The 22345-nt window shown below is 35.7% G+C and overlaps 1 protein-coding gene across 1 annotated transcript in view; it reads left to right on the forward strand.

The window, feature by feature from the left end:
- The window catches only part of GBE1 (1,4-alpha-glucan branching enzyme 1), a 143298-nt gene that overhangs the window by 87328 nt on the left and 33625 nt on the right, over positions 1–22345 (forward strand). The gene's annotated exons all lie outside the window — the stretch shown is intronic.

Genomic DNA, 22345 nt, shown 5'->3' on the forward strand with positions numbered 1-22345 from the left:
CTCTTTTAATATCTGGAGTAATATTTCATTACATCTGTGCTGAAATATCATTTGTATTTTGTATGTGCAAGCTGATTCTGAGAAGGTTGTGCCCATGAAATGGTTTCTCCTGATGTTAATACTGTCTAAGTTCTCTTGAAAAATCCAGGAAGGCCTAGTATATGCAAGCAGTGGCATAGGGAAACTTAAATACATAAGGAAACATTTTGTCATGTCAGCAAGTTACTTTCCTAGTAATACAAACCACTAGTATTCTTATCTTCTTTCTGTTGTTTTTTGTTGTTGCTTCTGTTTTGTTTCTAATACAGCTTTGTAAGTAATCTCTGGGGTTTCTTTTGCCCATCTGGAATGGAAGTCTTAACCTAGAAAGGAAAACTTAATATGCTTGGCTGAAAAATGAGTATGACAGTGATTAACATTCTGTTTTAGGGAATGAACACACTCAGGAAGGACAGTTTGCTTAATAATCATCATCTTAAACTAGTAATGGTTTTGATTCTTGTTCTCTCAAAGCAGGTAGGGAACAGCAATTCTACTGTTATAGTTCTGCTCTTCTTAGATGGAGATTTTAATACTGAGAAGGGCCATTGCTGGTCAGAAAACATTACAAGAGTTTAGGAAATCACAAAAGTTTCAAGTTCTTTTGTGCAGTGCCTAAGTAGTGCCACAGCATTCTCTCCTCCATGGAGAAGCATCCATGAAAATGCTGATATATATAGATCGTACACACATGGTTGTCTGACCTTTAATAACACTTTAAAGAAGAGTGCAAAGCATTCACAGTATGTGTCTATGCTATACAGTAGAAGTAATTCTTCTGTTGCCAATGTTGGTAACACCTCTATTGGAATAGAAATATTTATGTTTGCACATGTGAAGGTTGCTCTGAATGTAATGCCTTCCATTCAATTCCATAAAAGCTACAGTAAATTCAAAGAGCCTGCATGCTACTCATAAATATTTGTACCAGTGGAGGTAACTCACTGTTTGGTCTCCATAAAAATTCAGCAAGCATCTATAAATGTCAGTGGGTGCCATTTTTCTTCTGCATGGAGGAATTCATTGACACACCTTTGCTTTATACACACTTCCATGTCAGACTGCCAGTCTGTCAGACGGCCCCTCTGCTGCCATCTCTCAAATGGCAACATAATGTACTAGAATATTTGTGGGAAGATTCAGCCACTACAGCCATACCGCTGATATCCACCTCTGACGTTGTGGGCCTACATAGTAAGTTAGAAGGAATTTCTTTCAACGCAGTCATCATATCCACTGTTTTATGCCTCTGTAAGATCTTGTTTTTCAGCTGGCTAGCAATCATTTGCTTGCTTCCTTCTTCATTTGAAATTGGCTTAAACTCAAATCTATTGGTTTAAAGGAAGATTAATCCCAACATGAATCTCTCTAGTACTATTTTGCATGGATTTTCTATAGTAAAATAACTCTTAATTAGGGCTCCAGAGGCCATGTCTGTCTTTTCCTGCAGTTTTTTTCTGTTTTTTTTTTTTTTTTGGGGGGGGGGGTGGGGGGGGTTGTTTAATGGTTTTTTTAATGTAGAAGTAAGAAAATGATTTTCAGTAACTACAGAATTCTTTGCAGCCATGATCATTGAGTGATGGTATTATTATTTGAGTTGACATTTATCTCTGTTTCATTAGTACCATCAAATCAATCTGTTAAGCTGCTTCTTCTTCCCACTTGTTAGTTCATTTAGACAGTAGTTTATCTACTTTCTCTTTGCTGAAGTTTTTCTAATGCACTAAATAGTTTCTTCTCTAATATTTGGTGTAATGAAACATTGCCTTCTCCTGGGCCTTTTAAAAAAAATGCTATGCATCATCTGTTCCGTTAAGTGAGCATTTTGCCGAAAGAAACATAGATTTTTGTAAACGAAGGCATTTCATAGTAAAAAGGCATTTATTAGGCAAAAGTATGTTAACAAACAAGGGGTGGTACAAAAACATCAGTATCATAGCACCAATGTCATAGTGGGAAACGTGCATACAATTTGCTTGAAGAATGTTAATTTCAAGTTTGAAATAAAAAGTACAAGTAGTAATATTTAAAGCAAAATCTATAGTCTAACAATATAAAATCTAAAATGCTATTTTTTAAGAACTACTTTGGACAAGAAATATAATTTTGTCCAAAAGAAGGATATCAATTTCAAACCAAAGATAAGGGTTTTTTGTTTATTTGTTTTTGTTTTTCTTAGAGATGTTGTAAATAAACCACTAGTAATTTTGTTGTGCTTATTACTGCTGTGCTCTGGTTTCAGTATTCCTTGTGACTTTTTTATTGTGACCTAAAAAAATGGCCTTTTGCAAGAGCAGATTCTACTTGAACTGGCTCACTTTAGTCAACTCTTTTAGATAAACAGTCTTGAAATTGTCAGGTGGTAAAAAGATTGAGCATTAGGATAGATATTTTGAAGTCATTCTTCTTAATATATGCTAGTATTCCTGGCAAATGTGCTTGCTGTTCTGCCAGTTCTGCTAGGTGTTTTAATTTCCTGGCAGCTGGACAGTAACAATTAGAATCTCTGAATCGTTTAAGTTGGAAAAGACCTTTAAGGTTGTCACGTAAGGTGCAAAATAAGAAGGATGTAATTATGTATGTCTTTTTTAGTAGTAATGGACCAGTTACAACATTGTTCTGCTTTACTCTGCATGTCAAAACTTGAGGAGTGGGAGGGACTATCCAGTTGTATAGGATAGGCTTTGTTAATTGCTTTGAGAGTTTGTTCGAAAAGGTCTTCCAGTGCAAATTGTGAATACTTGTGTTCATTTACAGTTAAGTGAAATAAATTTCATTTATATGCTTGCTCAAAACATGTTAGAAACTAGGAGAGAAGCAATTAGAGCAGGACTGTTTCATAAAACATAGCAATGCTGATATTTCCTTCTTTTATATGACTCAAGCTTGCAGAGTATCAGATATTCAAGTGTCATGAGTGGGACAGATTTGTAGTCCATACTGACATTTTAATTGCCATATATGTTTGGGATTTGATGGATGTATTTCTAGTATTTATTTATTTATTTTTTTTCTTTAACTGTTACTGTTTTGGAGAGATATCATTTTTATACCTAAGCTATTTGGGGGAAATTATAGACCAGCCCCTTATGCTCTTAATTGGAAGACACTGTACAATACCAAAAGGAAAAAAATAGTATTTTTAGACTTATGTGTAACTAAGTTGATCTATAGATAAGATCATAATCCAACATTAAGGTCCCTGTTTAAATTTAAAATAAATGTCTGCATTTCTGGGAGAAACTAGTCTTGCTTTTCTTCCCTTCAGTTGGATCTCCAATAAATTTGTGTAATAAAATATGCTTTTCTTATCTGGCTAGAGCAAAAGCAAGGAGTAATGTTTATTTTCTAGTTCATCAACTTCACTAATTATATATGTAGTACAGGAGGCCAGTCATTTTCAGAATGCCATGCATCTATAGAAACAGTCTACCTGATTAGAAACCCACTGGAGTTGCTAAGTCTCTCCAAGGCCATCATTTGAAGAATTTTATGTGTAACAGCAGGGCATCAGGTAAGAGTGCCCAGTCGAAACAGTGACAAACACATTGTTTGTGAACTGTTTAAATCATCAGCAAGGGTGGATGCAAGAATTCATCTGTTATGAACTGTGTCTCATCCATACCTATTCTGATGAAAGAAGCTGTATCTGCTAAATGAAACCAAGCAGTTATGTTAAAGTTTGTCTTTTCTCTCACTAATGTTCAGGGTACTTCATACAGTTTTGATACTGATAATTTGTTAGTAGTCAAGTTTTATATTACTTTGATTTATTAAGCTACTTATTTCTGGAACTCTCAACCCTGAAAACAACTACAGCAGCCTTTTATCACAGCCAGATGTGTTTTACTTCTGCTTTTTGCAGTCTTTCTGTTAGATGATCTGGAAAATGTTTAAGAACTGCATGGTCTAGTGAAATATATATATATATATATATATATATATATATATATATATATAAATTATTATTATTTATTTATTTATTTATTTTCCCAAAACAGTGTACCAAAAAATGACAATTTCTTCAAGGCTGGTACAGGGCAGTGAATAGTCAAATGAAATTAAACTGTGTGGGTTACACAGTAAGAAATTGTTATTTTGAATCATGACTGAACAGGTGACATTTTGTATTAGTAAAGACCGAATAGCAGACCTTTAAGCAGACATTCCCATTAGGGTTTTAGTGTGTACTGTTGTGGTAATTTTAAATGAATTCTTCTCAGTAGCATCATTAAATCCCCCAAAGCAATGTAGTTTAAACTGGGCGAACACCTTCTGTGGTGACGCTGGAATAAAGCCTTATGTCTTTGAGTTCAAGAACTTGCTCTTTTCACAAGCCCTATTAGCTTAAAATCTGTTAATTGTCTTAATTTTCTGAGGTCATCAATCTGACACTTACTCATAAATTTACTAGAATATGAATTTTAACACCATTGCATTGATCTTCAAGGGTCAAAGTATTTTCTATGCAAATTTTCATAAGAAGTGGTAAATTCTGCAAGGGAAAGTATATTAAAACAAGCTTTATAAATTCTTAATTCTCTCATATGTCTTGAGATCTTCAGTTTGAAATTTAAAACTATGCAGGCTTTGTGTCATTACAATTTATCATGCAAACTTAGGCTACATACTTCTTGTGTCCTTCATGTTCTGAGGACGTCAGAACTGGATGTAGTGTTCCAGGTGGGATCTTGAAAAAGCAGAGTAGGGAGGAAGAATAACCTCCCTCAGTCTCGTGGTTATGCTTTTCTTGATGCTACCCAGGATATGACTGGTCTTCTGGACTGCTAGCACACATTACTGGCTCAAATTGAATCTTGCATCAACCAACACCCCCAAATCCTTCTCCTCAGGGCTGTTCTCAGGCTGTTCTTCAGCCAGCCTGTATCTATGCTTGGGTTTGCTCCTACTAAGCTGCAGGACCATGCATGTGGCCTTGTTGAACAGCACAAGGTTGATATGGGCCCACCTCTGAAGCCTGTCCAGGTCCCTCTAGATAGCATTTCTTCCCTCTTCTTATCAACAGCACCACTCAGCTTGATGCTGTCTGCAAACTTGCTGAGGGTGCACTTGATCCCACTGTCCGTGTTCCCTACAAAGATGTTAAATAACACCAGTCCCAGTACCGATCTTTGAGGAATGCCATCCATCACTGGTCTCCAGCTGAGCTGTTGACTGCAACTCTCTGAACACGACTATCCATCCAGTTTCTTATGCAGCGTGTGGTCCATCCATAAATTCAATTTTTCTCCTGTTTTTTTTACCAGGATATTATGCAGGACAGTATTGAATGCTCTGCATAAGTCCAGATTGATGATGTCAGTGCTCTTGCTTTGTCCACTGACTTTGTTATTCCATCAAAAAGGACTTTACCTGTGCAGACTTCTACATTATATGAAATTTGTTTTTATAGTTTCAAAAATAATAAATAGGGCTCTGCTGTTGTTAAAGTGTTAGCTGTGATTGGTCTTAGAAATTTAACAAGCTAGTAGTTGATATCCTTTCTTCCTGTGTATGGGACAGAAGGGGGTCTCAATTAAAAATAATGAAGCAGGCAGCCTCTTAAGAAGATGAAAACCATTTTAAATTGAGTTTAACTTTTTACTCATCGCAGTTTTTCAGATAAACTGTGAAATTTACTTTTGCGTATTTACTAGTTGCATTTATATTTGTAGAACAATAGGATTGAATAATAGTTCTAGAAATAATATTTTAAAATAAAATAGTGAATATATGCATACAAAATAAATTCCAGTAAGTACACAAGCTTTGGAGTTGGAGAAGGTGTGCATATTAGAAACATTTTTGTACTAAAAAACTACTCAAGAAAAAACACGTTGGGGATCACTACTTAAATGAATTTATTCATTTTATACAGCTAGTTCAGAAATATTTGTTGCAAAAATTAAATTATGTTTTAAGCAGCTGTAATGTAATCTAGACCTATAATCTGTTCCAGTTCTCATTTATCAGTGTAATTTTCTGTATGTGTTAACTTGGTGTCACAAGGAAGACCTAAAAACATTAGTTAGGTGCATCTTGAAAGGATCCCAGTTCACCTAATCTTGAATCTTAGGGCTAGGCTGTGTTTCAAGTACAAGAGGAATACTACCACTTACTTATATAGCAAATTCTAGAATTCCAAAACCAAAGTAGCTGTAATCAGAAGATAAAGAACTATGATCTACCCTCATGAAAACAGTTAATTCACAGTAAATCCCAGTTTCTTGGAAACTGGATCTCATAGGTCTGTACAGTTAGACTATTTGTTAAAAACTATTTATTTGCCTGTTTCTTGCATTTGAATAAAGTTTTTAGACTTTTTCTAGCTTTTCTTAGATGTTTCAAGGAAAAAAAAAAAAAAAAGAACAAAAAAAACCAAAACAATAAAAAAAAACTAAAAACTCTTACTCTTGCTTGAAATCTAGCAGGTATCTACTGTTTCTGTTTGTGAACTCAAAGGACATTTTCTGCTGCAATTTATTTTTCAAAGAAAGAATATGGTATCATTTACTTGTGATCTAGTTTGTTAATTACAGAATTCCATATAAATTTTCCTGCTTCCTTATGTTTGGCAAAATTTAGAACAGATCATGTTTTGAGTTTGTTCTCCAAGTATTACAGTGATTTCTTTTTTCTTTTCTCACTCCAAAAACAAAACATATGATGAATGCCTCACAGGACAGTTCTTCTCTAATCTTACAGATTTGGTATGGTATTTTATAAATCACTTGCTATTTGTAGTGAAGTTGCCATCAGTACCAGTTCTCTACACTACTTTCCTTTTTTTTTCTCCAAGAGGTGATGTTTCACTTTAGCTTCCAAAGCTATTGCCTGCTGGACAATTGCCTGATAGGTTATACCTAAACCTGCTAAATTAATTTTCTTCTTATATATGTATATATTTCTTTCCTGTGTTGTGTCATCATTCATTTCTCAGTTGTGCTGATGCTGATTAAATTATTAACACAAGTTAATACTATGATTAACACAAGTTAATACTATGTTTAAGCTGCACTTGTAAATATATCCTATCCATTTATCAAGACACTTGTAATGGTCTGCTATAGCATCCTTGTTGTGCTGCATGCCATCCCAGAGCAGACACATGCCGTAGAGCAGGGGAAGTGAATTCCAGGGAAATTACTGAGGTCAGAACTAAATGAACAGAGGTTTGTGAATTAATACAGGCCTTCCATGCATCTTCATTAGTAGAACATATATACAGACCATTCACACTGTACATTTTCCATTCTCTGACTGCCCAGATGACTTTTCAGTCAGCTCAATAAACTGCCTGATATGAGTTTTAAGTATTTAAAACTTGCCTATTTTGTAGCCTGACTACATACAGAGACTCAACCTACGGATGTGTAAATGTTCTTAGTGAAAATCCAAACTTGAAGGCTTTAGTATCCTTTTCCATGTATCAAAATAAAGGAACAAAGATTTCAGCATAAAGATAATTTTGCCTCTAAGCATTGCTGTTCTGATTGACTGTAATGAACAAGAATCTTGGAGCAGACTGTGCTGTTATCATACAATTATTATACTAGCACTTTGGAAATACTCTAAAGGTAAGAACCATCACTTATTATTATTTTTTTTTAAGTGTCTGATTATATTTTTTGAATAAGCAGTCACCTTCTTTCATCTCTTATGTAAGTGTGTCTCAAACAAATAAGCAAAAACCAGAAACAAAATAACACCCTCAGCGTAACAGTGAAGAATTTGAAAGGAAAAAAGGAGACTCAGAAGCAGTGAATGCACAAAGTAGGTGGATTGATGGAAAGTTTTTCTGATTTGCAGGCTAATTATGTACATATCAGCATAAATATTTATGAACTACTGAAGATACCTCTTATGGAACGCTCTCTGCAAAGGAAGAGTTTCACTCTTTGGAAAACCAGTATATTTCAAAGGTAGCGTTCTTTTCAAATTAGAATGACAAGTCAGAATTTTGTGAGGTGAAAAATCATTGGGTTTCAAATGACAGAATTTAAGCTGTTTATACTTCTGTTTTAATGCATTTATTTACTAGTATGCAGAATGAAAAACAATCAGATGTAAATGTAGTGTTTAATTTGGTTTAGCGCAAATGAGAATTTGAAACTCACAAAGCTTCCTGTGTTGCCTCAACTTTTATCCCTAAATTATTAGATAAAAATTACTTCTGTACCCCAGCAAATCTAACTGAAATTGCTGTGGTTTGAGTGGGAATGCCAAATGAGCAATACATAATATGACATAATCAGGTTGGTAAGTTTATTTTGTCTCTAAGTAGAGCTAATAAACATTGCAGCAATGTTTGTATTAGGAATTAAGACATAAACTTTATCTCTCTTTTCCAAGAGAATGTCTTAAGCAAACTTACTGTGATGTTCAGGACTTGAAGTGAAACTACTGCCTACAAATTGGAAAGCAGTGTCACTACTGTTTCACTGACGCGCTGCAAGGTCTTTGGAGGACTAGCAACAGTTTCTGCCCATCACTGCAGGCATTACCAGGTGGATGAGGCTAGACTTGTGCAGAGTTGTCTATCTCAGAACAAGGTAGCATGGGGCAGCTGATACCATGAATCTGTAGAAGGCAGTGGCTGTCAGTTCAGAACTTCATTGGAATTTTTTCCACTCAATCTGTGTAAGCAGTGGAATAGGCCAATTTCAGCTGTTCTTGGACTCAGTAAGGGCTTCTGTCACTCCTGACTCTTACAAGGTCTTGTCCTTCCTGTAAGTGTGTTTGTCTGGTTTCTGCTGGACCTGCTCAGCCTTAACAATTTCTCTCTTCAAAGTGCTGTTGCATTAGATGACTTCAATGACACAAAGTAGTCGTAAGTTTTTAAAGTCAAGCATATGGGGTGTTTGGATTCTTCTACAGCTCATTCAGTATATTTCTCTCCAAAAATAATTTACTATGAGCATTTGGAAATGGCAGGATTAAGTGTTTGGTCCTGTTTGCCCAGAGTCCTTTATCCATGCATATTATTAATTTTGTTAATTATATGTACCTCATTTACTTTGATAACTGTACAAGAAATTATATTGATTAGATAAACGTTACCTTAGGATTGTTCTAAACTGTTATCTAAAGATACAATTCTCAAAATTTTATTTTTGTCTTTGTATTTTTCTCCAGCATGTTTGAATTTTACAGATGTCTAATATTTCATTTATAGCACAGCAGTAGCCTTGAAGCAAAGGGAAGAGTTGGACAAACTTCTTTTTTGCTTCCAGTGGCTGTTATTTATTTTCATCTATTGTGTGTATTTAAGGGGAAAAAAAGTGATCTAACCTGAAATCTTCAGTCCGTTATTATTTAACATCAACCTTCTATATTATTTTGCTGAGAAGAAGAAATACAATAAAAATTCAAATGTCTTCCTGCTAAGTAGTGGAATTGAAGTTGTTATAGAAAGAAATTATGCTGTGCTGAACAGTAGGAATGCTGAATTTTGCCAAGACTGCGCTTTTTTTATCAGCTCACTGAGGCAAGTCTGTTTTTGAGAGAACTGTGTAAACGAAACCTGACTAAAAAATGTTTGCAACTCTTCTCATTTTGGAAGGCTTTCTATATTCTGAATCATTGTTAAAACGTAACACTGGGTCAAATCTTTTACTTTTCTTTCCAACATTGAGCTTGGATGTGCTAGCCAAGCAGTACATGGAATGGTGTCGTCAAACTCTATAACGGTTAATTAAAAGATTCTAATGAACACTTTGTAAGAAACAGACATTATATATTCAGATTATTTTATTTTTTTTTTCTTTCCAAAGGATATATGATTGGAAGATGTGATTATGTTCAAAAAACTTCTTTGACATATGCACCCATCTTGTTTAATTGCTGAGTTAGGAACTTGCAAGAATGTTAATGTAAAAAGTTTCATACTGAATGTGACATATGTGACTTAGTTTTAGTTGAGAATCGTTTTTCTGTGGGTTTTTTTTTGTTTGTTTGTTTGTTTGTTTTTGTTTTTACACTTTAATATTGTGAAATTCTGTGCCGTCTAGAAGATTTTTTTGTACATGATAGAAGCTACCTTCTCTCTCAGCCCGAGTAGTCGGATAAGGCAGTGAGTTTTCTAACTTACTTCAGAGACTAAACTAGGCACAGACCTAATTATGTGGTGGTTTGCAGTCACTCACAGGAGATGAGTTAACTACAAATTCATCAGAATTCAGCTGGATTTTAAAGCCTAGGCTTTAAAAGCACAGGAAATTCATATGCCAATCAGCATGCCTTGATGAGATGTGCTGGCAGTACATCAGACTTACTTTTTGTCTTTTGTATAGGAGTTCTGCACAACTTTTTTTTTTTTTTTTTTTTTTTTTTTTATTCTGTATCACAGAGGAATCTGTGGTGCTAGCAAATGTTTGTCATGCATGTCCAGGTATCCTAAGGCATGATCTGGGATCTCAAAGACCTGTCAAGGACCATGTGCACAAACAGGCTTCTCTGGCTCCAAGGTATCTTTGTAAATGACACAGGTCTTTATAGGAATCAATATCAATGAAACAATTAGAGGATGTGAGATAAGCTCCTCAAGTAAGGGCTATCACAATTCTGCTATCTTCTGTGTGAAGTGCTAGCCATGCTTTTTGCTTGGCTTTCCACATACAAATCTGTAAAATATGCATTTGAAAACAACAAGGATGATCAATCCATGTGAATTTCTGTTGCATATGCAATTTCACTGAGATGATGAAGGGCGAGTAGGCAGGATAATGCTGCTGTCATTGTACTGGAATCCTCTGTAGGAGGAATGCTACGAATTGGAAACATTTCAGAAGAGGACACATTAGTAATATTTCAGAACCGGGCACATACTGTTCTGTAGCTGCTTCTGCTTGATTTTACCTGTTTTCTGATTGTTCAACTTATTTCTGAACAAATGTGCTTGTGTATCTAAAGTGTTGCTCAAGTTACATATTAGTCATGCATCAGATTTCAGCTGTTTTAGAGAACTCTGTTTAGAAACAAATCGATCATTTAAATATGTATATTAAATATTTATATTTGTGTATATATTTATCATAGAATCTTTAGAGTTGAAAGGGATCTTTGAAGGTCATTAGTCCACCTTCCCTGCAATAAACAGACATCCTCAGCTTGATAAGGTGGCTCAGAGCCTGGTCCAGCCTGACCTTGAATGTCTCCAGGGACAGGAGATCTGCTACATCACCACATCTCTGGGCCGTTTATATATATATTTGTGTGTGTCTGTGTACATATAAATGTATATAAATATACAAGATAACAGTAGGGAGGCATTACAGTAGTAGACTTCATTGAAGAAGTGCCAAGTCCTGCAAAAGATATACTGTTTGTATTGTCTAAATTCTTAAGTTACTTATGTAACATTCAGAATAGGAATAAATCAGTTTCCTTAATTACATTGAGATATATCTAGTATATGGTCTTGCTCCAATTTGTAGGAGGAAGGCAAGGTTCTTTCATATATGTATACCTGGCGTGAGATTAAGAAACAAAGGTTCAAATGTTGGTCTGACCGGTTTATTGCAAATCTTAATAAGGGAAATGGGGAAGGGGAGGATGGACACTATTGTCACATACTGTGATGGGGGAGGGAAGGCAGCCAGTAGTAAAGATAGGAAATAGAAGCAAGGAGTCTTTGTAGGGAGCAAGAGGGAGATAGTCACCACCATGGATCCAGTGAGGTTTGTAGTTCAGTCATTGATCTTCAGTAGTGGTGGGTCATCAGACGCTGTTGTTCAATTGATGATGACGGTGACAATTTCCAATGGTAGTACCAGGGATGCCCATCTGCGTTCTGTTTTTCACAGGACATGATGGTATCATTCCCCAGTTTTCCCATACCAAGCTGGAGATATTTAGTCCCAGGTCAGATCTTCCACCAGTAAACACTCCTGAACACTCTTTTCCGTAGGCTAACAGCTCTGAAGAAAGGTGCTTTCAAATGCCCACAAAGTGATGTTGATTGTCACAGTTAGCACCCATCACTTGCCTCCTCCATAAATCAGTGAGAGTCTTATCACAAGAAATACCTCAGGAAGCAAGCTTTGAGACAGAAAACAAAGAAGGGCTCTCACATATGTGAACTTGAGATACTTATGTTTGTTTGTTGTTGGGCTTCTTTGTTGTGTTTGGCTGGTTGGTTGGTTTTGGTTTTTTGGTATTTTAAATTACAGAAGTCTAGCTTTTGTAGCCACAGCATTGAGACTGGCATATCAGAGGTAAGTATCCTGACCCTTAAAGAACAGCATCACATTGTTGGTGTGTAGAGGTGCTCAGGTGCTCTACTTGCTTTTGGTGTTTTCCATCTCTGTGGAGAAAAGTAGAGTAGATAGCAGTAAGGTGCTGTGTTTTTTGCACACTCTTGCAGTAAGCAGGAGGCAGCTGATTGAAGCTTTGATGTGGGCTGAAAGCAGTGGTGTGTGATTATAGCAGGGATATTGGGAATGTACTTCTTTGAGGACATTAAATAGAAAGAGTTTCAGTGCTGCAACTAGAAGTATTGAAACTACAGTTTCAAGAAAGCAAGACTTCATATTACTTTTTGTTTATTTGACGTAATAGTATCTGGCCTGTTCATAATCAAGCTCATAATCCAGTGTCTATCTGACTTCTTTTTTTATTGAAATTCTGTGTATGATGCATGCGTTGTGCAGGTATGTATATATGCAAAAGGCATATTTACAAGAAAGGAACTGATTTTCTAGTGTAGATGATATGTCAGTTCTGAAGTAAATACTGTATGCATTTGAGTAGAAGGCTGACATTCTCTGCATTATTTCTACCTTCCTGATGACTTAAGGAATTTAGCAACTCTCTAGTGTCAGCTAGTATGAAGGATTTTGTGCAATATATGTAGGTTACTCTGAAAGTAATGCTTCCTATTTATTTCCATAGTAACTGCAACAGATACAAAGAACACTATAACACTATTTTGTAAAGTACAATCTCAGCTACAAAATGCTAATTTTCTACATTGTCACCACTGTGAGCCAAGTTGTATAGATAAGGTGATTGAGACACTCTCCATTTAATGGTGTGAATGTTGTGCATGGCTGTCCAGAACATGGCCTGTCTTTCACATAGCTGTCACCACTATTGAAATGCACCACCCACTGCCTCAGTGTGCTCACATCCGCTGTGTGCTTTCCTCAAACTTCAGCAAGCATCAGTGAATGTTAGTGGGTTCCAGTTTTTCCACTTGGAGGAATTCAGTGACACACCTTTGCTCTGTAAACATTTCCATGTCAGACACCAATGTGTCTGTCAGAATGCCCCTCTGCTGCCATCTGTCAAACAGCAACAAAATGTAGTGGAATATTGATGGGAAGGTTCATTCTCTATCTCCATACAACCAATGTCCTACCTCTGGCATCATAGGCCAACATAATGCAATAGGACCTTTGGACAAGCCTTCAGAAATATCTGTATCTGGCAGGGTTGTTTTGTACCTTCTTAACCAAGTTGTGCTTCCAGATAGCTTAGTTTCTTGTCAGCATTCATTGCAGTCCTCTTTCTGGTGTAACTGTTCTTGTTGACTCCCCAAATTCCAAAGGCAAGTTGACTTTGTTTTCTTTTTTTTTTTTCCCTCTTCTTATTTTTTTGGAGTCATATCAAATTCCATAATTTGGTGCTCTTAGAAAATGCATATTTACCTAATTTTAACTGCATTTTCTTCTATTGCAAATGCTGAATGTTACTGAACAATATAAACTTTTATTGTTGACTTACCCCATGTGAAAAGCTTTAACCTTCTCTTTTATCAAATTTTATTCAAGTAGTCTTTTCCTTTAGTTTTCATTTAATTTCACTAGTTTAATCCTTTATCTGTTATCTGAAAATTAGAGGATGAAATTCTGAACTGGAGCCAGTAAGAACACTTCCATTTATTTAATGTATTATGGTAAAAAATTCTGCCATTTTTCTGTGACCTTTTCCTGTTACAGTCTTGTTTTTGATACTCTTTTGAAATCTGTTGACCTGTTAATTGTGGTATTCACCAATAGCTAGCAGTATGTCACACTGAAAGAATTAGCTATAACTTCTTTGTTGACATCTTCTGTTTGGAGAATGTTCCTTCTCATCAAGTTTTGTATTGCTTCATTTTGGAGGAGATTGTTTGCAGCTTTTTATCCCTCAGTATTTTGTTGTTGTTTTAATAACACTGTAGTAGGAAAAGATATATCATTGAGTAGGCATGCAATGTAGTGGAAATGTCACAGTTTCCATGTCAGTCTATTGTTTTGCTCAGATATTGCTAATAGGAAACAACAGAATGAAAACCGTTGCAGTGTCACAGTAACACACATAGTTTGCATTGTTAGTCAGTTTATTAAATGCAGTATGTGGTCTTGGAGTCAAGTTTTATGTCAAAAAATTGTTATTCTACGCTGTTGAGGGGGTGCTGAAATACAAACATTCATGACTAGAATTTGTTAAGTGTAGATTAGTAAAATCTGATGTCAATGGACTTCTGTTAGTCCTCTTATTTTTGGTCAGTGGTATCACCTGACAAAGCTCCTGAGTTCCTTTTGCTAAAGCATTTAAGAAGAAACATTTGTCTGCCCCTGGAAACTGAATATTGTTAATGGCAGTAATAATATTTGATTGAATACTCTTTTGATGGAACACTATAGGTGAGTAAATGAAATGTTTATTCCAGGGAAATACTTTCCTGTGTAGTAAATGCAGAACTACTAACTGCAAACACACTTTTCCTCTGTTGGAAACTAACGTAAATCATACTGTACAGTATCATGCTCTGTCCACTGTTGCCTACACCAAGCTGTTCCTCTATGTAAGAAAGATCCAGCACTGTCCTGCCTTCCTAGATACAGATCTGAAGAGTTTGTGCTTCTGAGTAGAATGAGTTGAGATGGGTTGGATTAGATGATCTTATTGATCTTTTCCAACTTTAATGATTCTATGATTTTATAACACACATGTAATGTACTTACTGATAATGTCAAAGTCATAGACAACTTCCACGCCATCACAGACTATTTACTTTTGAATATTTATGCAGAACTGTAAAGGAACATATTTCTAATCTGCGCCTGGGATTGTCATCCTTACTACAGAGTTGAATATCCCTGTTGAGTACAAAACTCAAAAACAGACAGAATGTTATTATAAAGCAACGTAAACCTTTATGCAATAATAAAACACAAAGAAATGTACTTGAGACATTACTTCTCATTTCTTGCAAAGCAAGCTTATGTTTGAATGAGTCAGGTTAACAATCACTATTTTTAATATTAAAGTGACTTAGGGAAGTTACAAAACTCATCAGATACACAGTATAAAGAAAGTTAAATAGCATAAGTTTGAGCACTCTCAGTGTGTTTGATGCTGTACAGATGTGACTCTGTCCTAATAAGGGTGTTAAGGATTAGTTGCACTCATTTTAAAAAAGTAAGCTCTTAGCTGAGAAGCTAGGAATGCCTAAGCATTATGCAAGAATGGGACCCTTTCTCTCTGTGTGAATGTTTTATTAGCTATAGTAGTATGCTTTACTAGCTATACTGTTCTTTATCATGAACTACAGCAAAAGGATTGGGGAGTATAATGAAAGGTAGGAGAATGAAAACAGTGAGTTTTACTTGTGTGGAAGTAGCCAGCACATCTCTGCCTAGCTTCTGGCAACATGGGCAATGATCCTGAGCATGGATACCCCTAGAGGTCAAGTGTTTCTACTCCATGTCATGCAAATGTATGTCATGCACAAAGATCTTAATGTATTCCTGCAGAGTTCTCTACTACAGCCATTTTCCCTGAAAGACTTCCCTAGATAATCCAGATATAGCCCTGGAAAGACACATGGGAACTGGAGTGTCAACTGTATCATTTTTGTGGCATATAGATCTAATAGCAATCAAGTAAAATATATTTCATCATATAGAAGTCTGGGATGATGGCTTATTTCCTTGGCTTTACAGCAGTATTTTAATCCTGAATTCTACTGAGATTTCAAAACATTTATTTTTCCAGCTTAAAAACAATGTTGCATTGTGAGAAATGTCTTCTAGTGGAATTTCTATTCATCTCTTATTTGCCAAGTAGACTGCATAAGGAATAGATAACAATACATAAAATTTTAAGAGGATCTTTCATAGTATCTGTCATCATGAACTCATGAACTTCGAAAGTACTGTGATTATCTAATATAAGGAGGAAAAAAATAAAGACAGAAGAAAAATAAAAGCTAAATAGTGCAAATTGCAGTATATTTTAAAAATGGAGGTCCTCTTCTAAATTCTATAGCATCTACATACAGGTACAGGTTAACTGTATTTGTCTAGGCTTGATAACCCATGTTGTTGCAATAGCCTAATGTGATGTAAAATGGTCAGCATATTAAATAGGAAAAAATACGAGAATACTAAACCTTTTAATAATAATAGAAAAATAATACAATATCTTGCAAGATCACAGATTTGGTAGGCATTTGTTCGCTTCTATGAAATATAAATGCAAGAGGCTTCATAGATTACTATTAATACAAAGTCTCTGATATCAGTATATTTGCTTTTCTGGGTGATTTATTTGTATTAACCTGTGGCATTTTGCCTTAATGACTGAGAAAATGATGAAGTAGATCTGTTTGCTTTGACAAGAAGACATTTATTGTAAGTGACGTATACTGCAAATGTATCTCTTTTGGAGGAGAAAAGGTCAGCAACCAGTGAATGATCTTTAAATAATTGTGTGTATATGTTTGCACTATATGTTATTATTACTGCATATATATATATATATAGTAATAAAATCCTTAGACTGATGAAGATAACTTGTAAAGCTAATGTTTTCCTGCTGAGTGATGTGTATGGTTTTTGTAGAATTAGTGAATTACAAAGGTTGAAAAAGACATTCAAGATCACGTGGTCCAACCATCTCTCTACCACCAATATTTCCCCACCAAACCACAAACCTTAGTACCACATCTAAATGTTTCTTGAGCATCTCCAGGGACAGTTACTCAAACATCTCTCTAGGCAGCTTATTCCACTGCCTGACCACTCTTTTGTAGAATAAGTTTTTCCTAACATTCAATCTGAATCTCCCCTGATGCAGTTTGAGGCCAGTCCTATTGCTGGAAGAGTTTGAAGAAGAGGCTGAGCCCCACCTCATCACGACTTCCTTTCAGGTCATTATAGAAACCAGTAAAGTCTCCCCTGAGTTTTCTCTTCTCCAGACTAAACAATCTCGGTTCCCTGAGCTCCTTCCTGTAAGATTTGTGCTCCAGACCCCTCACCAGCTTTGCTGCCCTTCTCAGGACATGCTCCAGGTCTTCAATGTCTTTTTTTTCTAGCAAGGAGCCCAAAAGTGAACATGGTATTCAAGGTGCAGCCTTAGCTGAACGGAGTACAGAGGAACAATCACTTCTCTACTCCTGCTGGCAACACTGTTTCGGATAAAGGCCAGTATGCCATTGACTTCCTTGGCTCCCTGAGCACACTGCTGGCTCATGTTTAGTCAAGCATCAACCGACAACCATTTCCTCCACACAGAAGAAGCTTTGATTGCCAGATGCCTTTTTTACATGTCATAAATAGTATGTTTGTCTACGTAGTTTTCATAGGCTTATAATATATATCTTTTTTAATGCTGTACCTTCTTCTTCCCAACTTGAATATTCATAGTAATAGTGCTTAGAAAGTAAGAAAAGAAGACAATTTTCACAATTTTTGAAATGTTTTGAGTTAGTTAAACCAGCCAAAGATTGATAAGGAAAGGGAGGAGAACAATAACACTCGTAACAGAGTTGACACCCTAGTTTTTTTCTCAAGCAGACAGAATACAGCAGCAGTTTCTCTGTTGTCCAGTATTTTAGCATCAAAGAAAGGCATGGAGAATATCTGCCCTATTTTAGTTAAGATTTTGCCAGAGCAAAAATTTATTTATTTATTTATTTATTTATTTTAATGATTCCATTACAAAAAGAATCATTGAGTACTTGACCTGATTCATTTCAGCTACCTCGGGTAGAGTACTGTATCTCTGATGTGAGCTAGGGTAACCATTTTATGGACCAAGTACTTTTCTATGCCTTTGGCACATTGGAGAAATGCTTGTGTTTTTTTAACACCAGAGGAGATGCATTCTTTTGCTCCTGTAATGCAGGCAGTGACCCCTTGTTTATTCTATCTTGAGTCATTTCCAGCTGATTCATATACAACAAATCAGTGATGACAGCATTTTCCAGTTGGAGTCAAGGATCCCAACAGAAGATTTTATAACTGATGTGTATATGTGTGTGCACAGTTATACAGCGCAGCAAAGGTTTAATAACAAAACAGCATCAGTATCGATTACTAACCGTAAATAGCTGAACAAATATTATCTTGTATTATTATACTCTGCAACAGGAATAAATGTCTGTTACCTTTTATCACCTCCCTTCATGCTGATTTTCAGTCAGCCTGAATTGCCACACACTCATATGACTTTGGGAATGGCCGGGAAACATCTTTTGAGTACTATTGCACAAGCACAATAACGCTTTGTGTTGCCAAGCTTGATGCTAGCAAGTGCAGTATCCATGCTTAGAAAAAAAAAGCAAATGAGACTAAAAAAAATAGTCTAGTTTGCTATCATTTTTTTTTTTTCCATACAAACATTAAGTTTCTGATTGAATGAAATTATGCTTTTCTGTAATATATTGTAGAATTAGATTTAATATATTGTACTTCTTATGACATTATCAAAAGTTAAGCTTGTCTAGAATGCTATACTTCTGGTAAGCGCACATTGATATCGATTAAATTTACATAACAGTAAATATGTTAATCCAGGCCACTGTAATGGATTATTTCACTAAATATTTTCAAACAGCTTTTAGCTTCCAGCAAATTTTATCTTGCATGGTTTTTCTTATGCCAAGGGAAGACGGTAATTTTTGCATAAGGTTTGTTGTTGTTGCTGTTGTCGTTGTTGTTTTTAATAAGGAATAGACATACCAATTCAGAGCCTTCAGAAATGTGTTTCAAAAAAATATTTGCAAGTGGCACTGCACATATGAGAAAGTTCCACTGGACCTGTTTCAATGGCAGTAAGTTTGGAATTTATTATATTTTCATAAGAATTACAGCATTAAATGACTGCTTGTAATGATGAAACTCATTTTCATGTAATTTGAAGGAAAGGCAGAGTTTCTTGTGTGGTTCATGTAATAAGAATGTTGTTGTGTTATCTAGGGGGCTGAAGAAGATTCAGTGCAGCAATGAATAAGTAGAAATTATTAGAACTGCATAATATCCAAGGGCTCCACATTTAGGGAAAATGAGAATTAATTATTTGAAATGTTTATTTTTGAAACAGGTCCATCTAGAATCATAGAGTTGATCTGATTTACACTGTCTCTGTATTGTGCAAATTGTTATATTGTGATCAGTGTTCACAAAGGTAGTTCACTTAAATTCAAATCAGTTATAACTCATGAATGAACTGAATACCTGGCTTGTTTAAACTCCTGCTTACTTTGGTAGAAATGTACTAAGGTAGAGCAGCTGTGCATCTGTCTCAGTGTGTCTGATCTCTAGCTCATCTGCTTTAAGTAGGATCTTTTTACTGTATTTTAGATCATTTATATACTCATTCAACTTTATACACATACTAAAGCTTCTAATTTTTGATGTATGAAGCAGACTACTTGCTTAAACTACTTTTAAATATTTAATGCCATAATTTATTTAAAATAAAAATGCTACAAACAAAAGCAAACAAAAATACCAGGCATCTCTTAGTACTGCCTACATCTTTCAAATATGCCCTCAGTTTTGTTTAGCCTTATTCTTTGAGAGGAAATAACTAGTAAAGATGTCTTAAGAGGGGAGATCAAGAAAACTTTAATGACCTGTGGGGCTCAGCTGCAAAGTAATCATCATCATCATAAGTACTTTGTGCTGTAGATGTATTTCTACCCTAATAAACAAGTGTGATGTAAATTTTCATTATAGTGATAGTGTTAATTCCTTTGTTGGGACTATGATCTTGAAATCTTGTACACAATGAAGTTGCATAATATGTAGGGAATAGCAAAGTTGAATTAATTCCTAAATAAAATTAGTATGCATTGCACTTCAATGATTTGTCTTTGTTTTGTTTCTCTAATCAAAATCTCAGTTAATTTCAGCCTTGTTCTCAACCTCCCCCACATTAGTTCCATTGTCTTGATTTGCATCATTTATAGCAGCTGGCTTCTTGTTAATCTGTCCTTTGGACCTTTACATCAAACAGCAAATTAATTACAGGAAAAGAAATCCCAATAGTACTTCTACGCTTGGAGGTTTTCACAGTTATTAAGAAGCGAATGCTTCTGATTCTCATCAGAAAGGAGAAGTGGAATATAGGAGAGGATGAAACATGTACTTCACTGATACCTTTGGCTAGAAGTAGGCATCAGTCAGTTACCCTCTACTTACCATTTTCTAGCTCCTCTGTTCTTTTGCTCTAGAGTTAAAATAGAACAAAAAGCAATTGAAAAGATTTTTAAAAAGTAGTACAAGATGTGTGTTTCTTCTTTAGGAATGTGTAGTATTAATGCTTTTTCAAGTTGCAGAAGCATATTTTAGTTTATTAGAAGGCCTGCTGGCATCCTTAATGTTAGTAGTATAGTCTTGTTATTAAGGTATTAAGGTGCCACACTATGTACTCCACACTTGTGAGACTGCATCTTGAGTATTGTGTTCAGTTTTGGGCTCCTTGCTAGAAGAAAGACATTGAAGCCCTGGAGCATGTCCAGAGAAGGGCAAGAAAGCTGGTGAGGGGTCTGGAGCACAAGTCTTACAGGAAGCGGCTGGGGGAACGAAGATTGTTTAGTCTGAAGGAGACTCAGGAGACTTTACTGGTCTCTGCAATGACCTGAAAGGAAGTTGTGATGAGGTGAGGGTCAGCCTCTTCTCGCAGGTGATAGGACAAGAGGGAATGGTCTCAAGTTGCACCAGAGGATGTTCAAGTTGGATGCAAGGGGAAAATTTCTTCTCAGGTAAAAGGGTGAGGCACTGGCACAGACTGCCCAGGGAGATTTTGGAGTCAACATCCCTGGAGGAGTTCAAGAAATGTGTTCATATGGCACTAAGGGACATCATTAGTGGGCACGATGGGGACTATGTGCTTGGACTAGATGACCTTAGAGATCTTTTTCCAGTTTTTGTGATGCTATGATTCTGTGTTCAATTCCTTATTTTTTAGTGAACATTATTAACTTTTTTTTTTTTTTTTTTTTTTTTTTTTTTTTAACAACATAAAAACATAAACAACACTAGCTACTGTGGTGGGTGAAGGAGACGGAGACAGAGGAGTTGCTGTGTGGTCTAAACATGAAGATATACACTTCTAGTCAAATACTCCATTCAAATGATTTGCTGGTTCAGTCTATTTTCACTGTCTTCCATTGCCTATTTCCCCATTTGTATGTTTTCCTTGAATGAAAAGTTATTATTTCCCTGGCTATCTTTTCAAGATACATATCATCTCTGGCTTTCTGATGCTTTTTGCTCTCTAACTAAGTATCTTGTATAGTCCATCTTTTCAATAGTGTGTAGATCATGAACAAAGGTAATGCCTAGTTCATCTCTTAGGAGAATATTGGGTATAGTTAGGTAAACTGTTTTGCAGCAATATCTTTTCTTCATTTCTGTACCTTACTGTTATAGCTGCTTAAGAGCTCAGTCCAGCATTATTCCAAGGTTGTTTTGAGAGTCCTGCTGTGATTCTGATTCTTTAATATTTGTCTCTGGTTCTGAGCTGAATATGAAATTCAGTGGCTTAGCTTTTGAACAGGAAATTTAATTTACAACTTGTCAGCTTGCTTACAAAACAAGTACCAGTGCAGAGGATTCTCCTAAATATATATGCAGCCTCTCTTTTGTTCGTTGTTCACTTCTTCATTCCGATGAAGCGTGGATATAGACAAAAAACATTTTCAGAGTCTAAAGTCATAGCTGTCACTGTTGGCCTTATCCTCAGAGCCTCCCAGGCAATGCAGGCTGTGTGAGACAGCAGATGGTGGCTACACATGCAGGGTATCCATCCAGGAAACAGTGCACACCTTCACTCAGCATTCCTGTCCTTCACTTGCCCAGAGAACTGCAGTTCATTGCCAGAAGTTGAGTAGTTTCTTGTAGAAAGATTAGTATTTTTCTTAGTAGTAGAAAACTAAAAAGTTTTCTAATTGTTATTTTTATACCACTGGAAACAGTGATGACAGTATTTATGGCCACCATTAAAAAAAAAACAAAAAACAAAAAACAGAAAGATTAAAGATTTTCAAAGTGGGTCCCTGGTCCTATGCCTTTTTTGGGGAAAGTTA

Source organism: Excalfactoria chinensis, chromosome 1 (genome assembly GCF_039878825.1).
Source record: "Excalfactoria chinensis isolate bCotChi1 chromosome 1, bCotChi1.hap2, whole genome shotgun sequence".
NCBI lineage: Eukaryota > Metazoa > Chordata > Aves > Galliformes > Phasianidae > Excalfactoria > Excalfactoria chinensis.